Here is an 18075-nt window from a genome sequence, read left to right on the forward strand (position 1 = left end):
GACTCACTGTGCTTTTGCGTAAAAGTAGAAAATTGCTTCTTTAAGACATTGTTTTCAGTTTGGCTTCCTTTGCTTTAAACTTTTACCTTGGGCTAAATAACTACATAATAAGAAATAATAAAAGTCCTGGACTAGCAGTCCATTCTGACTGGTTACTGGACAGCTGTCTCCAAGAACAAATCTTCCAACAGTTTTTTAAATAATTTAAACATTTTGATATATGGATAATCACATTCAAAGAATGAAACATACCCATCCCAGTTTTGACACTACAGGTAGATGACGACACTGGACTGTTAATGCTGGCCAGAGCAACTACTGTGGCTGGGGACAAAATCAGAACTACCGATTCTGCAGCATCCCCAACCTCTTCCTACAGCTGGGTCTGTGGTGGACATCGCAATTTCTTGACTGGCCTCTCCAAACCCTTGTTCAGAGAGCCCTGGGGTACACATGGTTTGACTTCCTCATAGAAGGACTGCACTCACGTCAGCCTCTCACTGTCAAAGGAGGCGAAGGAGGGGTGTCACGGGACTGCCTCAGTTATATACCACAGAGGAACGGCTCTAAAATGAAGGTTTTATTCAGGGTTCTAGTTGTGTGCAAATTCTGTTTCCCTTAGGATATCCTTTTCCTGACAGAATGGAGGAAATGAAAAAAGAAAATCTTTTAAAATCTATCTGCTTTACAGAAGTTCTCTTGTCATTACACACACACACACACACACACACACACACACACACACACACACACACAATCTCTCTCTCTCCAGAAGAAAAGATAAAATTATTTTTGAAGAGCTAGAGCCCAGATTAATAATAATAAGAGACTTGCAACAATAACTTGACCGTGGTCGGTTGGTCAGTTTAAAACACTGCAAAGAGAGAGAGGTGGGGAGAGTCCCTTCCTTCTTGAGCAGATTTTCTGACTCTGGGGTCCTTCACAGAATTCGTGAAGAGACCCCATACTTAGTAAAAAATGCCCAGATAAGTCAGATATGAAAACTTAACTAAAAATCACTGTTCTAGAGATAAGGGCAGTACGAGCAAAAGCAAGAACTGAACATGCTCTACAGTATAGTACAAACTTTCCACAAATAAAAAAAAAAACAAAAAAACACGTTGAGAAGCAGCCACTCAAAACTCAACAGTTACTCAGTAAGTGCATATGCCATGTTAATAATTCCTAAAGAGAAAGTTACAAACAAATTATGTGAGGAAGGAAAAATGTTCAGTTCAGAGAGAAAACAAAACTTTAAAGAAAGATAACTGTGTAAATGTGACCCAGAACTTGAAGCCTCTCTAAAGGTTGTCTACAAAAAGGACCAACAATAAGCTCAAATTATTAAACAGCAAATAGGTCTGGCTATACTGGGTCTTAATGCTTTACAATATGCAATGTGGCACAGCCACAGGCATCAGCATTATCCAGGAACGACAAACTGGGATGGACAGTCTGCAAGGAGCTGGACAACTGGACTTACTTCCTATGTCTGGGCAAAGCAGCAGAAAGATCAGTTACTGTCAGCAAGTGTGAATTCTTAAACTACAATTTTGAACTGCATCCTAAAAACGAATAACTCCACTTCTGATTGACAAAAGAATCAACTGTGTGTACAGGTGGTTTCAAGACCTGGATTCACAATGAGAAATAAGCTACTCTATTAACATAAATAAACCTGTAACACCATAAAACATTTTCTTCTAGGTCAGAGACTTGGAATTAAAAACCTAAAACCAAGCTCATTTTTTTTCAAACATTGAAAGTATTTAACATTGTATCAAATAATCACGTTCAGCATCATTTCCCTCAATCAAAATACAGTTATTGAACAGCCACCATATCACAGGTAGCACACCGGATGTTATTAATAAGAGCTAATTCAAGGAAACAGATAAAGTAAAGGAGAACTAGCACAGTTCTAGCTCTTAAAGAATCAGTCTAGTTGGGACAAAGAAAGAAGCAAGCAAAGAACAGGTAACTCAAATCCCAGGAAGTACCTGTTAACTGCCAACAGAGAATGGAGACAATTACTGTCAGAATCAAAACCAAACAAAACCAGCAAAGGAAACGCACTTTTAAAATGAATTTTAAAATCATGTTTAACAGGAGAAAAATCTGAACTATGGATTCACAGAATCACAGAAGTAAAGTGAACCTTAAAGACCACCCAAGCTCCTTCATTTGACAGATGCTAAAACCACAGTCTGATGAGGAAGTGGCAGGGCTCACCTACTCCAGCACTTCAACTCAAGCCTCCTTAGCCTCAGTCCTGGGCACATTCTGGTATACCTCACAGGATGATGGCAAAAGGTGTCAACAAATGCCAGACAATCAAACCACATTTCAAAAATACCAAGAAGCCGCAGCACTAGAGATATTAAAAGTGGATTTTCCTATGAAGCACAACTGTGTGTATGTAAAATATCATACACATATACATATGCATATATGAAATGAAGTCTTCCCCTCTCTGCTTTTTCTCCTCTTGAATACAAAGCAGAAAATATTAAAGATATTATACTGAAAACATAACAAAACCCAATTATTAACAATAGCACTTTAATTTTGAAAGATGAGAATAATAAATCTTGTCAAAACCCAGGAATTCCTGTTTTACGTTACTTTGAATATGAAGAATATGTAAATGTTTAATCAGCTGAATTAAGTGGCAAGATATTAAGAAGCAGGAAGTAGTTTTTTAACAACCTCAGTTTTGTATTTCCACAACAAACACCTAATTTTTTGAACAGTATCGTCTTTGCTACATTTTCACTGTTGGGTACCTAGTTTGGTCTTGCTGTATCTGAAAACTGGCCAATTTATATCCGTATCACAATGAACAAATATATTCCTTCATGTATGACAGTTTCAGCATACAGAATGCAACCTCAGCTACCAATTATAGCTGCAAATGAGCAATAGTGTGGAATGAGACAGCCTGCTGGCTTTGTTAGTATTCTGTCTCCTTCGGGATCCCATGGGGAAAGGGGAGGCTCTGATGAAGAGAAGCCCTTGGCTCATGGTTTATTGTGCTTGCCACCAGCTGCAGACTTCTCATCTCATTAGTTCTTTTAGAATACTGTGGGTGAAGACAGCTGTAGCCTACTTGAGTCTTCAGCTCCTGGGTATTCTGAAGGCTGAATTTGCTATGCACTTTCTGTAATCCTTGGGAAAAAAAAGAGAGCAAATTCACCAGGCCAAGGAAATGCATTTTTAAAATGGGTTTTAAAATCATGTTTAAAAGTAGAAAAATCTTATTGCTAAGGTGCATTGTGTTTAAAATTTTTTAAGATTCAATTTTAATTATCTGTATAATGCCCAGAGGCCTGGCCAGGATAAGGGCTTAATAAAACCATCATTATCAAGTTAGGTGTAATATCCCTAGACACTACTTGCTCCACCAATAATAGTGCCTGAACAACGAAAAAATACAATAGTATCAGCATAAGGTATATTCGGATTAGTGTTAATACAACTCTATTTAATTGAAAACTCTTATTTAAGAAAAAAAGACAGGATAGCCTTCAGAGAACAAAATAAAATGTAATATGGTAAATAAATGGATTACTGAGTCTCCACACTGGAGTCACAGAATACACTCATTAATTTCTTATAAATAACTGTTTTCTGTCACTGGAATACTAAAGTTGTGCTACCTCTTGGGTGTACATCTGTTACTCACTACAGATCTTAACAGAAACTCTCAATAGAAACCAGATTCATTTCGAATACAAAGAATATTAGTTTCATGAATCTTTGAGCATAGTGGCCGCCCCCCAAAATGAAAGTACAAAATCTGTCTGTGCTGAGCCAAACTGAATGTCCCTGAGCCCAGATTTAACTCCTAATTATGAATGGGGTAGTGAGTAGGAGGTGGGGGGCAGGCTGGTAGGAGTTTCTTGACAGCTTGTGGAAAAATTGAGATGAGCTCCAGACACCAGAAATTGCTTAAATAACCATGCATGGGTTACCAGAGGTGAGGCTAAGTGTAAACCAAGGAAAAGAGGACCCAAACCACAAGCATTAGCAACTCCTTGGCACCTGCTTATAAAAGATCAACCCCTATTTTCTATCCTGTGGAGAGGGCGTGTTTTACTGGGCAAGCACAAAAGCTTGAGAGAGACATTAGGATCCTGCAGCTTGCTATATAAAATGCTTTCCTTTAGCATACAATGATTAATTAGGTGTCTATTAAAATAGCTCAAAAATAATCATTAAGTTTTAAATGCATGGGTATTGCAGTTCAACTTAGCAAGGCTTATTTCCTCTAATCGCATCCTAAAAATAAAGCCCAGGATGGGGGATAAAGCTGAATTAAATATGAAGATAAATAACAAACATCATTTATTAGCACTGCCCTGAATTTTCCAGTATTGTGGCACCTAAATGAGTTCCTGGATCCTATCACTGTTGACCCTAATACCAAACGAATAACTAACTCGAGCTGACAAAATTCAAGCGAGACTCCAAAGAGTAAGTAAGCCCATTAAAAAAAATGTTTGCATTAAATTTTGCAAAAGCAAGTAACAGAGATGTACAGAGAAATAACATTTACTAACTTGTTTAAGAAACTGATTTCAACAGTTATTTTCAAATAAGCAGCTTTCTTTTCTATTTTTAATTACATCTCCCCAGTGACTCCTCAACCTTTCAGGTTCCCACAGAGTACCATTAATATAATATAAGTAAATCTCATTAATTCAGGTCCTACTACCTTGGAATACATAATCATTCGGACAGGGGCTGGGCTGAAGTTTATCTTTGCATGATCTATGAAAAAAAGATTTGCTACACAAATTAATAGAGTAACAAGATCTCAGGAGGGCTGTTTAAACAGTTCAGAAGTGTTTTAGAGCAATTCAGAAGCATTCATTTGCATATAATTATTATGCTAATTACAAATCATTCTTATCTATTCATTAAAGCACATTCCCAAAGGACCACTAATTGTCAATAACTTGTTGGCCTAGTTTCTGTTACTGAATGTACCTCAGAGGGACAAAACTGCATTAAAAAATATTCTGTAATTCAGCCCTCTCATTAAACCTTACTGGCTTTCCACCAATGAATCCTAAAAGCTGAATTTTAAACAACTGTATTGAGAACTGAGAAATGCAGTCAAATCTACACCCCTGAACATAACACTTTTTTTTGGTAAACTTTCTGATCTCAGAGACCCTCCACAGAGTCCTGAGATGGTGGGGGTGAGCCTGGCATGTGGGTGGTGGGAGCACTGCTAGGCTAGAGCACAACTAAACTAATCGCTCATTCCATTCTTTCTGATCTTATCCTTATCACCAATACTGTCATGTTTATGAAGGCAGACTCCTAAAGCCTTTGGAAGGATACAAATTAATAGAGAAAGAGAAAGAAATCAGAATTTCAGCACCAAGAAAAGGTTACAACCAGATGGCTATGTGACACACTCCATATCCTACAACACAGCAAGGAAACCAAATAGCTGTGCTCCAGGATAAGATGGGAAAGTGAGGCCCAACGGAGCAAGCTCTTGAGATTCCTGTATAGCCCAGAGCTACTGGAGCTAGTGAGCTGCCTTAAGCAGCTGCCCATGGGCTACACCCCAGCACTCTCCTCAGGAGGAGGTGGGTTCCTGCTTTGGGCAGTTCATGTACAAATATAGAATATATTTATTATTGTAATATTGTATTTATTACTAATATATGTTTATATATTATAGCACTTAAAAATGAAGACATTTCAAACTCTGTACACCAATGAAATGAGTTTTAACAAGTTAATTCCATAAAGGTGCTTGTTAAACATTACATATTTTAAAATTATACTGCATATACCTGAAATGTAAGTGCTACGTTTAGAAAAGTTTTATTTACAAAAGGCATGTTTCCTTAAATGATAGTAAATCACTGAACATATATCAATTTCCTTAAACTGAAATGGGGGAAAACACCCTCTCTCACTCTAAATGTTAGTTCATGATTTGGCCTTTAGCTTCTAAGTCCCAAAATTCCATTTAGTCCATTAGCATTAAGTTAACAAATATTCAATATGAAAACGTTAAAATATGAAAAAAAGTAAACTTTTTTTAAAGTAAGAACAAAATCCAATAAGCAACATCATTCCTGCTACCATTTTGAAGCACACACTTATGTGTCAGGCCCCCACATTCTCCCAGTTAATACTCAAAAACTTGAAATAAAGGTACTGGACTATCACCGTCACTAGGGGCAGGGAAGTGAAATTCTTTGCCAGAGTCCACCACCACTGAGCAGAAGAGCCACAACTCAGATGCTGCCCTGTGTGACAACCAAAGCCAACCATGATCCTTTATTGAAAAAATGTGATTTACACTCTACCATTTGATTAGACTCAAGTACCTGAAGGGATGCTTGCTCCCTCTCAGCCTAGAGAGCCTTCCATAAAAAAGAGTTTACACGGCTGAAAAGGGGCTTTTATAAGAAATGCACTTTAAGGCCGGGCGCGGTGGCTCATGCTTGTAATCCCAGCACTTTGGGAGGCCGAGGCGGGCAGATCACGAGGTCAGGAGATCGAGACCACGGTGAAACCCCGTCTCTACTAAAAATACAAAAAAAAATTAGCCGGGCATGGTGGCGGGCGCCTGTAGTCCCAGCTACTCGGAGAGGCTGAGGCAGGAGAATGGTGTGAACCCGGGAGGCAGAGCTTGCAGTGAGCCGAGATTGCGTCACTGCACTCCAGCCTGGGCGACAGAGCGAGACTCCGTCTCAAAAAAAAAAAAAAAAAAGAAATGCACTTTAAAAACTTGGCTTGGAGCTGTTTATGCTTATTTCTTTAAAAATATCTGCCATGAGCTGCTCAAAAACATTTTCTGGCTCTCAGAGAATTTTATCCCCCACCCAAGGAACTAGAGCAAATCCTATTCACACCCCCATCACCTCCATTACCCTCCCCTCCTTTTTACTTTTAAAACATGGAAGAAATTAGGAATAAACTTTAAATTAATAATGGGTTCTAGTGAAAAAGCATTTTGTACAAAACATGCTTGTATGCACCGATTTTTTTTTTTTTTTTTTGAGACGGAGTTTTGCTCTTGTTGCCCAGGCTGGAGTGCAATGGCGCGATCTCGGCTCACTGCAACCTCTGCCTTCCGGGTTCAAGCGATTCTCCTGCCTCAGCTTCCCGAGTAGCTGGGATTACAGGCACGTGCCACCACGCCCAGCTAATTTTGTACTTTTAGTAGAGACAGGGTTTCTCCATGTTGGTCAGGCTGGTCTCGAACTCCCAACTTAGGTGATCTGCCTGCCTCAGCCTCCCAAAGTGCTGGGATTGCAGGCGTAAGCCACTACACCCAGTTAATAAAATTTTAAAATCTTTGCTAATGTTTAAAGCAAGCACGACATAAGCAATATGTTGTTTTCCCACAAGAGGGCACTATCCAACCATGCCTTCGAATATAGTGGACATTCTCTAAATCTACTACTGGAAATGATCTGAAAGTGTGTGACCATGTAAGGCAGTGGAATAATGTAGGAAACATTTTCACATTTCTTTTTAATAGAAACCATGCCTACATTTATTTATATCTTCTTTGAAGATGGGGGAAAAAATCTCTTACAAAAGACCTTGACAACAGTCTGTTTCACAGTGCAGTAAAGGCGAAATGAGACAAGCGTTTGACAAACAAATTTCTTAAGCATAAGCAAAATCACTGCTACCTCAAAACATGTATTTGAGATGCTTTCCCCCTAAGTTCAGGAAAGCTACTATCACATGCATTCATCTTGAGTTAGGAGCTGGGTCACAATTCTCATGTTTTTAGTATGCACACACTTTAATAAAGAGTTTTTGCATCACACACCCTAGTGATAAGTAACACATTTTTAAGACAGAAATGAACGTCTAGGTTCATTTTAACAGCAAAAAGACATGGTACTCTACTGAGATCAAGTGTGTCTCTGCTCATGCCGAAGAAAACAACCAAAGCAGCATTTGGCAACCATAGGCCTGGCTAGGACTGGCTGGATCTCAGCCACAGACTTCTAATAAACAAAAGCTCTTTTCAGGTCTAAAGAGCCGGGTAGCCACTGCACAGCTCCAAGAAGCAGAAAGCCCTTCTTAGGAAATATGCAGCAGCAGTTGGAACAAATGTAACATCTAAAACACAGGAGCTTCTTGAAAGCTGCGAGAGAGAACCAAAAGACTGCTGACCATTTAGGGTATCATCTACCAAAAATTAATTTGGAGGATATATTAGGTTGACCCATAAGAAAATTTCATTTTTGTAGCTCAAAAGCTTACAAATATTAACAACTTCACATGGCTTCAACCAATATTTAACTTTTTCTGGTCATGTTCCATCATTCTTTTTCATTTTGAAAAGAAAAAAGTTTTAATATTATAAAGATTAGAGAGTGCAATTACAAAGTTTTTCCTAAAGGCAGTGCAGTAAAGCATGCGTTACCAAGGCTATCTACTCAAGTATGTAACATCTGGGCATTGTCTCAGAGAATGTATGATCAAAAGAAAAGATACACTAAATCCTTCTGAGAGCACAAGAAACAAGCACTGTTTAAGGTGTGACCAAAACTTACATGCCCCTAAGATTCAATCCAAATAAATTAAACCAAGTTTCATCAGTTTGCCAACTTTCAGAAAAAATATGTTTAAAAAGAACAAAATACCTTTTTTTAAAACAATATACACCTGTGGTTTAAAACAATTAAGAAGTGTCAGATTGCTCACTAAAAAACTCAAAAAATGGAACGGTATGTTCAAAGTGAAAAGTGAACGGTATGTTCAAAGTGAAAAGAACTAAATGTATGGAAAAGCAAATCATTTATGTTCATTCCCAAAGGCAAGTGAAATTTCAAAAAAACAGGTACTGGCTTGGTATATCCCTGCCCTCAACTAAAACAGGACACTGTTCTTCCTACCAAGACATACTCACCAAATAAAGAACAAGCAAAAAGTACAAACTTTAAAAAACAATTCATTTTGTTTGACATCACAATCCTTAAAAAGATTAACATGAGACTTCTACAAGCTGCTCAGAAACAGTTTAGATGAGCCCAACAATCCCTTTACAGTCCTTTGACAAGCAATTAAAATGTCTGTTCATTTAGTAAACTGCAAAACTCCAAAACTCGTGGCTCTGATTAGTCTTTGAACTTTGACTATGGCTGCAGCCTGGTGCCCAGCACTGGTCTGTATCAGCTGTAAGGAAAAATAACCCTCTGGTGAAGGAGCACTCACATACCACACAACCAACAGTTGGAACTTGTAAGTCACTTAGACACACCTCAGCATGTCCGCGATTAAGAATCTCACTCTCTTTAGACAGATACAATTGTTCCTTTAACTGGAGAAAGATGTATCCACAGTAACACAGAACAAATAGTAAGTTCCAATAAATGTTTATTAAATGAACAAACGAGAAAATGTATGAGTGGTGCTCCCTGTAAGTACCCACACCAAAACACATCTTTTGAGTGTCCAATCCTTTTACTCTATTGCACATATGCGAACTTCGAAATACATCAGAGTTCAGCAGTTGTGGGAGGAGGTGACCAAGACTACTACTGATAAAAACTGGGGTTTCAAGGGACTAGGGAAGAGGGATAGAAGAACAGCTGCTGCCTGTTTCCTTCAAATAAATTAAGAATGCTCTTAATCAACATATTGCAAAGGAAGAAACATCATACGGCAAAAAGTTGTTCTAGAATGACAAAAATAAAGTCAGCAGCTCTGCATTAGTCCTGGCTCCCCTTCCACTGCTTACATGGATGGGGAGTTACAGCAGTTCCCCGGGCTACAAATTCTTTTAACAGTAAAAATAAAGGTTGAGGGGAATATTGTTGGACCATGGCCTCCAACTGAGATTCCTTCTGCTTCCAAAATCCTAGAAGGGTGCCTATGCTACAATCTTCACCATTAATAATGTATACTAGAATGCAGCTTCTCAAAGGTGGGCATGCGCAGGAATTGCCTGGAGGGCCAGAAAGAGCCCTGAGCCCTACTCCAAAGATTCTAAACAGGGAGGGGGCAACAAATTTGCATTTCTAATAAGCTGCCTGTGGGCAGACCATACTTGAATGCAAAGTGACTCAGGGTTTTGGCTTGAGTCCTAATAAAGGCTTTGACAGGCAAGCTCTGAAGTTAGCTAAAAATGCTCCCCAGCGACCCTCAGGGGCTCTAAAAAGAACCACTTCCAGGCAATCTTCAGAGAACTGGACTAGTGGACAGACACAGCCCACAACTGGGACTCATGCATGTACAGACCTGCCTGATGACCGTGGTCTCCAAAGGAGACCAAACTGGGGACAGGACAGGGGAGGTGTGAGTGAGCTGGACTCAGCAGAAGTGATTCACTTGTTGCAAAGGGGGCTGAGCTGATTATCAGCAGCCTCATCCTCCCACTTGGGAGTGCCTGTGTCCTCTGGGGTATTAAGAAAAAAAATGTGACTAGTGAGTGGACCCACAGCTTTGCTACAGAAGCTGGTGCTGAAAAAGCTGCTTGCACGAAGTGTTTCTGCTGGAAAGAGATGTTGCAGACTGGTCCAGAGTCTCAACAGCAGCAACAACCCAGGGACCACGGTGTAGGGAGGGAAGGCTGGCTGCCTGGGGCAGGCAGGAGGGCTGCAGCACTCGAAGCCCATAATTGTGTCCCCATTACCCCCTGGGGGGGGACATTTGCAACTGAGGAAAAGGATGGAGATTTTGGGTAAATATGACAGTGGAAATTATATTTATGGACAGGTAAGGCAGAGGCACATGAGAGTAACAACTAGGGTGAAGTTAAAAAGGACAAAAAGATGAACGTGATATGAATGAAATCTGAGCTTTATCTTAGGAGCACAACACACTTACTGCGTAGCCCACAAAGCAGGGGCCCCTCCTACTCTGCAGGAAAGTTCCCTATCAATCAGAGCATATCCTGCACATTCTGTGACCCAAAACCAATATGGCACACGAGTTTCTAGCTTATGTCTCTTCCTTTCAGGAACATCATCCTTGGTGATGCTGAAATGCCATGGTCATGGCACTGTGGTCACACAAAGCTAATGCTTGATCTTGAACCATCTCATTTAGGAAAAATTTCACCATGAATTGAAGCATTACACTCAAACATGTTGAAAGATGAGGGGAAAAATTTCATTCTCTCTTTAAATTTGCTTCATTTCAGTATTAAATGGATCCAGATTTTTAAACTACATCTCTCAAACAATTTACATCTCTCAAACAATTTAATGCTTTTAAATCATTAATATTTCCTTATTATTAACATGTAAAAAACACTCAGATGTTAAGGGTCATCACTTTTAGGTATGTAAGCTTTAAAATTTTGGATTAAACATTGTTTCTACTTAAAAAGTACCTTGAAAATTATATAAAGTCACATAGTATGTACTATAGAGGAAGGCTGATACTATCCTTTCCTGTTATACATAAATATCTAAAAATGTGGTTCCAATTTTTTTTTTTTTCTAAATCATGCTCATTTTCTTTCAAATTACTTCCAAAAACAAAGGTCTCTCTGATGTTAATCGTGTGTATACTTCAGCTTACACTTTAAAGAGTCTTCCTCTCCCGGGAAATGGCTTTTGTATACAAATCAGAGAAAGCTACTTAGACAAAGTGCTGGAGATGATTAAAAAGAGCCAGATTCAAATTTATACCTAAAAAAAAAAAAAAAAGCAGAAGCAGATGTCAACTGACTCATTTGTGTATATTTTGGAAATGTGTTGAAGATATGCATGTGCATTTCATCAGGACATTTAAGGAATCCTAAACTTTTTACTGTGGTTGTGTATCAGTGACAACTTTAGAAATTAAAAAACTTTAAAACTTACACTGTGGTGTTTTATGCTGGATACTCCTGGCTCTTACTACAATTTGATCTAACCAAAACACTTTTTAATCTGACCAAAAAGGTATTTGCTCGTTTAGAAACAACACTCAGAAGTTTTATTTTCTTGAGACAGTCTCTGTTGCCCAGGCTGGAGTACAGTGGCATGATCATAGCTCACTGCAGCCTCGAACTCCTGAACTCAAGCAATCCTCCTGCCTCAGCCTCTCAAAATGCTGGAATTGCAGGTGTAAGCCACTGTGTCTGGCCAAAATTTTTAGAATTTAAGGCACATAATATATATCTTATCTAGAATTACTAAAGAAGGAATTAAAGTAGCATTTTATTTTTTCATTTACTATTTGAACAATAAAAACTTCAACTCCTCCAAAAAGCCTTTTCTTCTTCTTTTTTATAATACTAGAGAGAAAACACATTTGCAAATTCTCTCTGATCTACCAAACCTTTATGGAAGAGCTTACTCCACGCCATGCATCGAGTATCTTGCTAGGTCCTGGAAACAGAAATGATGAGTACAGTACAATCCTGACCGCCAAGAGGCATCTAGCTTACTGAGGAAGACTTTTAGAAGTGATGCTTGGGTTTAAAACAAGGGGCTCTGAGGATGGAGAGGGTGTGAGGTGTGTCCTGCTGGAGCATGGTGTACTCTGTGACCGCTGGGATGACTGGCAGAAGAATGCTTCCCTCTTAAAGCATATAACACCTTAATAACACTTCGCTACAATGTCACTTTCTCTTGAAACAGGAAATCCATTTCCTATGGTAGGTACATTCTAAAGGGACAAAAGATAAGGTGGGGACATTATGCAGAAATCCCAGACTACTTGGCTTGTTTCATCAGGAAGTGATGTAGCTTCTGGAAAATTACAGAGAACAGTGGCTAACGCAATAGTCATATACAAACTTCCCATAAGTCATCAACAAAAAGTCCTAATGACCCATATATTTAAATACGTACGATTTCTGTAGCAAACTACTCTGTGACCCTGGGTCACACTGACAGATTTTTAAAACAAATCCTTGTTCCTAGAGTTATTGTGACAACGTCACCCTCCAATTATGTAAACATGTCAAAGCATCCACTCGAGTATACAGTTGCGCCATGAGTCAAATCGCATCTCTTATCTGCATGGTGAAGTATAGTTCATAAACACTACCAAAGACAGCAAATCTACAAGAGTGGTATGCAAGCCACCTGACAACCTAACTGAGAGTTACATCTTAAGAGTAATCAACAATCACTCTGAATTAAAATATTTGGGGCTGCATTTGTATTAAATCCACCTGCAATGACAGAAAGCCCCCACCAGGTGGAGTTTCAAATTCTTGGTTTCTCGTACTCCCAACTATTTCATGTTTGTCCTGACTCTGAGGACTTGCCTACCGATTCACTCAAATTTAATAATGCAGCTGTTTTCTTTCTTTTTAAAAGCAAGTAATATGAAATAAACTCAACGATTTAACTTGTTTTTTTTTTAATTAGCTCACTCAAGAAAAACCAGAGGTCATTAAATACAGAATGAAAAATCACTGATTAAATCAGACTGAGACAAAAATCTCCAGGAGTCAAGGTGCCACAAGTACTAACGTTGAGGATCACTATACCTTCAGAAGGTCTTCCTAATTTTCTTTTTCCAAATCACCACCAACACATTCATTTAAGAGAGAAAAGGTCAAATCATGAACTTTTAAATTGGGTAAGACTATAGACAGTGATTTACCTAACTTCTGGATATTCACAACTGCATAGGTAACCAGATTCTGCATGTGAGGTGTTACCACTAAACACAGGAGCATTAGAGGAACATGCATTCCCAGTAGTCACATGATCTCCCATTCAGAAGGTGCTGCCCTTTGGTCATAAAAATAGTGTTGAGAAAAACGCAGGTTCTAGCCACAGCCTCTTAGTACAGGCCCAGACATGATGGTGGTCTCGTGAAAGGGGATCATACCCTGTTTACAAAGCAAGAGAGTCAGGCTCCCAGCTGAGCTGCAGGATAAGAGCTGGGGCTGACTGAAGGGGTAGGATCTGGATCTGGCCATTAACCATTCCCCACCCAACCTGAGCCTCCATAAGCTGTCCTCTGGTCCCCGGAACAAGACAGACTCAGCAATCTAGGAAGGAGATTCTGCCCCAATATCCCCACCTACCCCACCTCCCCAGATCTAACAGGCAACCCAATCCATGGGGTGCAGCCCCACCCCCACTCAATCCCACACCCACTTGCTGGCCTATTCATAGTTACTAAGCTCTCAATCCTAGTGTCACTCCAATCCTTAAGGAGCAAGTTCTAGGCACTAAACATTAACTGCTGGTATGGCAGATGCATCCTAAAGTGAACCCCTCTCCGCCATAAGTCACCCTCATATAATTCCCTCCCATTAAGTGCAAGCAGAACCGCTAACCTGCTTCTAAGCCAGACTGTGGCAAAGGTAATGGGAGGCCATTCCCTTAATTAATCAAACTAATCAGGTCACATTACCCGGCCACTAAATATGTAGTGATCTGTTATGCAGCAACAGAAACCATACAGTTGGTGACAGGAGTTTATCCCCTGATCCACTGCACACATCTCTGTCAGACCTCAACTCTTCCATCCCATTCCTGTCCTGAGGGAAATCACTATCAACAGCATCTTACGCATTCTTCTTGATAGTCCATACATAACTAAGCAAACTATTTTTCTCCCTTTTAATATAACAAATGGAAGCATATTATACATACTTTTTTGTCTTTCTCCCTCCAGGTTGTCTTGAAAAGGATTCTCCATCAGTACAAATAAAGCTCACTCCCTTTTAATGATTGCATTAAACTCCATCATATGAGTGTGCCATAATGTTTTTAATCAGTTCCCGATTGATAAAGAAACACTTAGACTTCTGATCTTAGGTTTATACACCTGTCACTTTACAGTGGGTAGAGTCAGTTCCTAGAAGCAGAATTTTGCTGGGTCAATAGGCTATGTACACTTGTAATTCTGCTAGACTAGTACCAGTTCCCCAATTTATATTCCCATAGGCAATGTATGGGAGGGCCTGCTTCCTCATCCCTTGCCAACCCAGGTGTTATCAAAAGGACATCAAATTGATTTTGTATTCCAGTACAAACTCTTGGCTCATAGTGTTTAGTTCCATCATTATTCTCAAGCTCATCAGGTTCATCTGACCGATATTTATGAAGGGCCTCTCTGTATAAAGGGAACAGGTTGCTAAACAAAGAGAACAAAACACACCAATGAAATGAGCAAAAGCTTCTGAAATTCAGCAGAGAGGAAGACTGATGTCAACTTGAAAGAAATCTCCCTGGAGGAGGCAAGCTCCGACCTATCTAGATCCTGAAGAACATGTCAACTTTGGACAGAAAGAAAGGAGTCCCAGAAAGGAGGTGAGAACAAGCAGTGTGTTGGAACAGGAAAGCACAGGGTATGGTCCGTGGCAGAGCAGTGCGAGGAGAGGAAGAGAATTCTCAAGTGGCAGCTCGAAGAGTGACTGCCCCGGCAACGCCTGAGCTAGGGAAGAATCAGTCAGCTGATCTGAGAATTGGGATTCCCACTTTAGGCATTAGCTAAGTGATCATACTAGCTTACCTGGGCTTCAGGAGGTTAGCCCTGAAACCAAACTTTCTGTAGCTGCAGAACTGTGTGTTCATTGTAAATCTTACAGTCAAGACTAATGACAAGCAAGCACAACTGCGCTGGCAGAGGGAACAGGAAGGAATTCAGCCCCTTATTCTAGTCGCTCCATCCTGATAACCTGAGGGAGGAGGGGGGCAAGAAACTCTTAGGATTATGTGAAGCACAGTCTAAATGCAAGGAGGCCTAGGTAGCTAAGGTTCCCTTCAGCTCAAAAAACTACTCCAATTCAATGTCAGATGGTACATCTGTACCTTCATTTCTATTCTGCTTGCCTATGATTCATTTATTAACAGGAATTCACTGAGTACCTACTATATTTCAGACAGTGTTATAGGATCTGGGGAGACATGGGCTAAGGTTACAAAGACTCTTCCCTCTCAGGTTTAATTTCTACTTGGAAGGGAGAGAGAAAAAATGAAGAAATAAACATATAATGTGTCAGAGCAACAAGTTTAAGAGGAAAAGGTGTAATGACTGTTCCACTCATCAAAACCCTACAAATCCTCATGTCAGGAGTCTTCCCTTCAGCCTTTTCAGCTTTGCATTCTTACAGATCGTCTGTTCTCTTCTCTGAAACCCTACAGCACTTTGGATCATGCTATAAGCCTCTGCCACTTGTTAACTACTTCGTTGTACTGGGCTTCTCTTGCTAAGACTGTAAGTCTCTTGTGGGTGCTATACAAATCCTCGACAGCTACCACAGTGCTGCATGCACAGCACTGGTACACACTGCACAGGCATTCAGTACTATTCATTGCTACGACATTACCACTTTAGAATAGCAAATGTGTTGTGCCTTTTCTCTACACTGTAGACTAGAATATTTGAGCGACAAAATTACCTAAAAGGGCAGAATGAAATGAATAAATTAACTTAACAGAAAACCAAGTTGGATCTGGTAAGAAGTAGTGACCGCCAGGTGGTCCAGGTGTTTGGGATAGAAGCTAATCCTAAAACACTAACTAGTCAAGGCCAAAACAATGGGGCAGAAATTAAAGGGATAGAGTGTAGGGGCAGCTGTCAATGCCTGGGAAAGTGGACAGACAAGAATGTGCAGAATAAAAGAGCAGACCCAGGGTCCCTGCACCACTAGATTTCACAGTCACCTCCTCCCTGAAATGAGGGTCTGGTCCTAGCTCTCCTGCCACCACCCATACCAGCCTTCAACATCGCCCACCCCCCACCCCCCACCCCAACCCTGGAAGCTCAATGCTCCGATCCAGGCTTAAAAACTGTCAAGGGCACCTTTGCCACCAAAAAGTTTCTTTCCCTTTCTTTTTGTAACAGAGAAATATGCATACTGGAATTATTATTTTTTTTTCACATCAAAAGGTCTGATAATCCTTACGTAACAGTTCTTTAATTATCCCCAACTAAGAGAGCACATTAGACAAAAAGCTCCTACGACACAAAGGTTTACAGTTGCACTAGTCACAACAGCCAAGAGGTAGAAAAAACCCAAATGTCCATCAACAGATGAACGCATGAAGCCAGGCGTGGTGGTTCATGCCTGTAATCCCAGCACTTTGGGAGGCCGAAGCAGGAGGATCACGAGGTCAGGAGATCAAGACCATTCTGGCTAACATGGCGAAACCCTGTCTCTACTAAAAACACAAAAAATTAGCTGGGCGTGGTGGCGGGCACCTGTAGTCCCAGCTACTCGGGAGGCTGAGGCAGGAAAATGGCATGAACCCGCAGGCGGAGCTTGCAGTGAGCCGAGATCGTGCCACTGTACTCCAGCCTGGGCAACACAGCGAGACTCCGTCTCAAAAACAAAACAAAACAAAAAACAGATGAATGCATGAACAAAATGTGGTCTATCCATACACCGGAATATTATTCAGCCATAGAAAGGAATGAAGTACTGACACACACGACGAAGATGAATCTTGTAAATAAATGCAAAGTTTAAGAAAGAAGCCAGCCACAGGAGGCTGTGCCCTGCATGATTCTATTTATATGAAATATCCAGCATCGGCAAATCCCAAGAGACAGAAAACAGGTTAGCAGTTGCCAAAGGTTAGGGGAAAGGAGAATCGGGGAATGAATGTTCATGAGTACAGGGTGATGAAAACGTTTTGCAGCTAGACAGTGGTGATGGCTGTAGGACCCTGTTAATGTACCAAATGCCACTGAATTGTACATTTAAAAATGGCTAAAAGGGTAAAATTTAGGTTATGTGTATTTTATCCCAATAAAAAACGGTTCCTGCAAATTCAATAAACTTTAAAATATATCTTACTAATCTCTAAAACGTAATGGGAAATAGGAGCTATGAACATCAAAAAACCACATAGACGCAGGTTGTGATTAGTCCCCAAACAATGCCTGGTGTGAACACAGACTCTCAGAACTCTTGAACAACTGGAGCTAATAATAATGACAATTACAGCTAGCATTTACTGAACTACGCACTGGCTGTATAAGATCTGGCTCCCAAATCTCATCTCAAATTGTAATTACCACACGTCAAGGGAGGGACCTGTAATCCCCATGTGCCAAGGAAGGGAGGTGATTGGATCATGAGGGCAGTTCCCCCCATGCTGTTCTGGTGACGCTGAGTGAGTTCTCACAAGATCTGTTTAGAGGTTCCTCCTTCCTCCTCCTCTCTCT

The 18075-nt window shown here is 40.2% G+C and overlaps 1 protein-coding gene across 2 annotated transcripts in view; it reads right to left on the bottom strand.

The window, feature by feature from the left end:
- PITPNB (phosphatidylinositol transfer protein beta) overlaps positions 1-18075 on the bottom strand; it is a 68332-nt gene that overhangs the window by 22288 nt on the left and 27969 nt on the right. The window lies entirely within an intron of this gene.

The sequence above is a fragment of the Nomascus leucogenys genome, chromosome 7b, assembly GCF_006542625.1.
Source record: "Nomascus leucogenys isolate Asia chromosome 7b, Asia_NLE_v1, whole genome shotgun sequence".
Taxonomy (NCBI): domain Eukaryota; kingdom Metazoa; phylum Chordata; class Mammalia; order Primates; family Hylobatidae; genus Nomascus; species Nomascus leucogenys.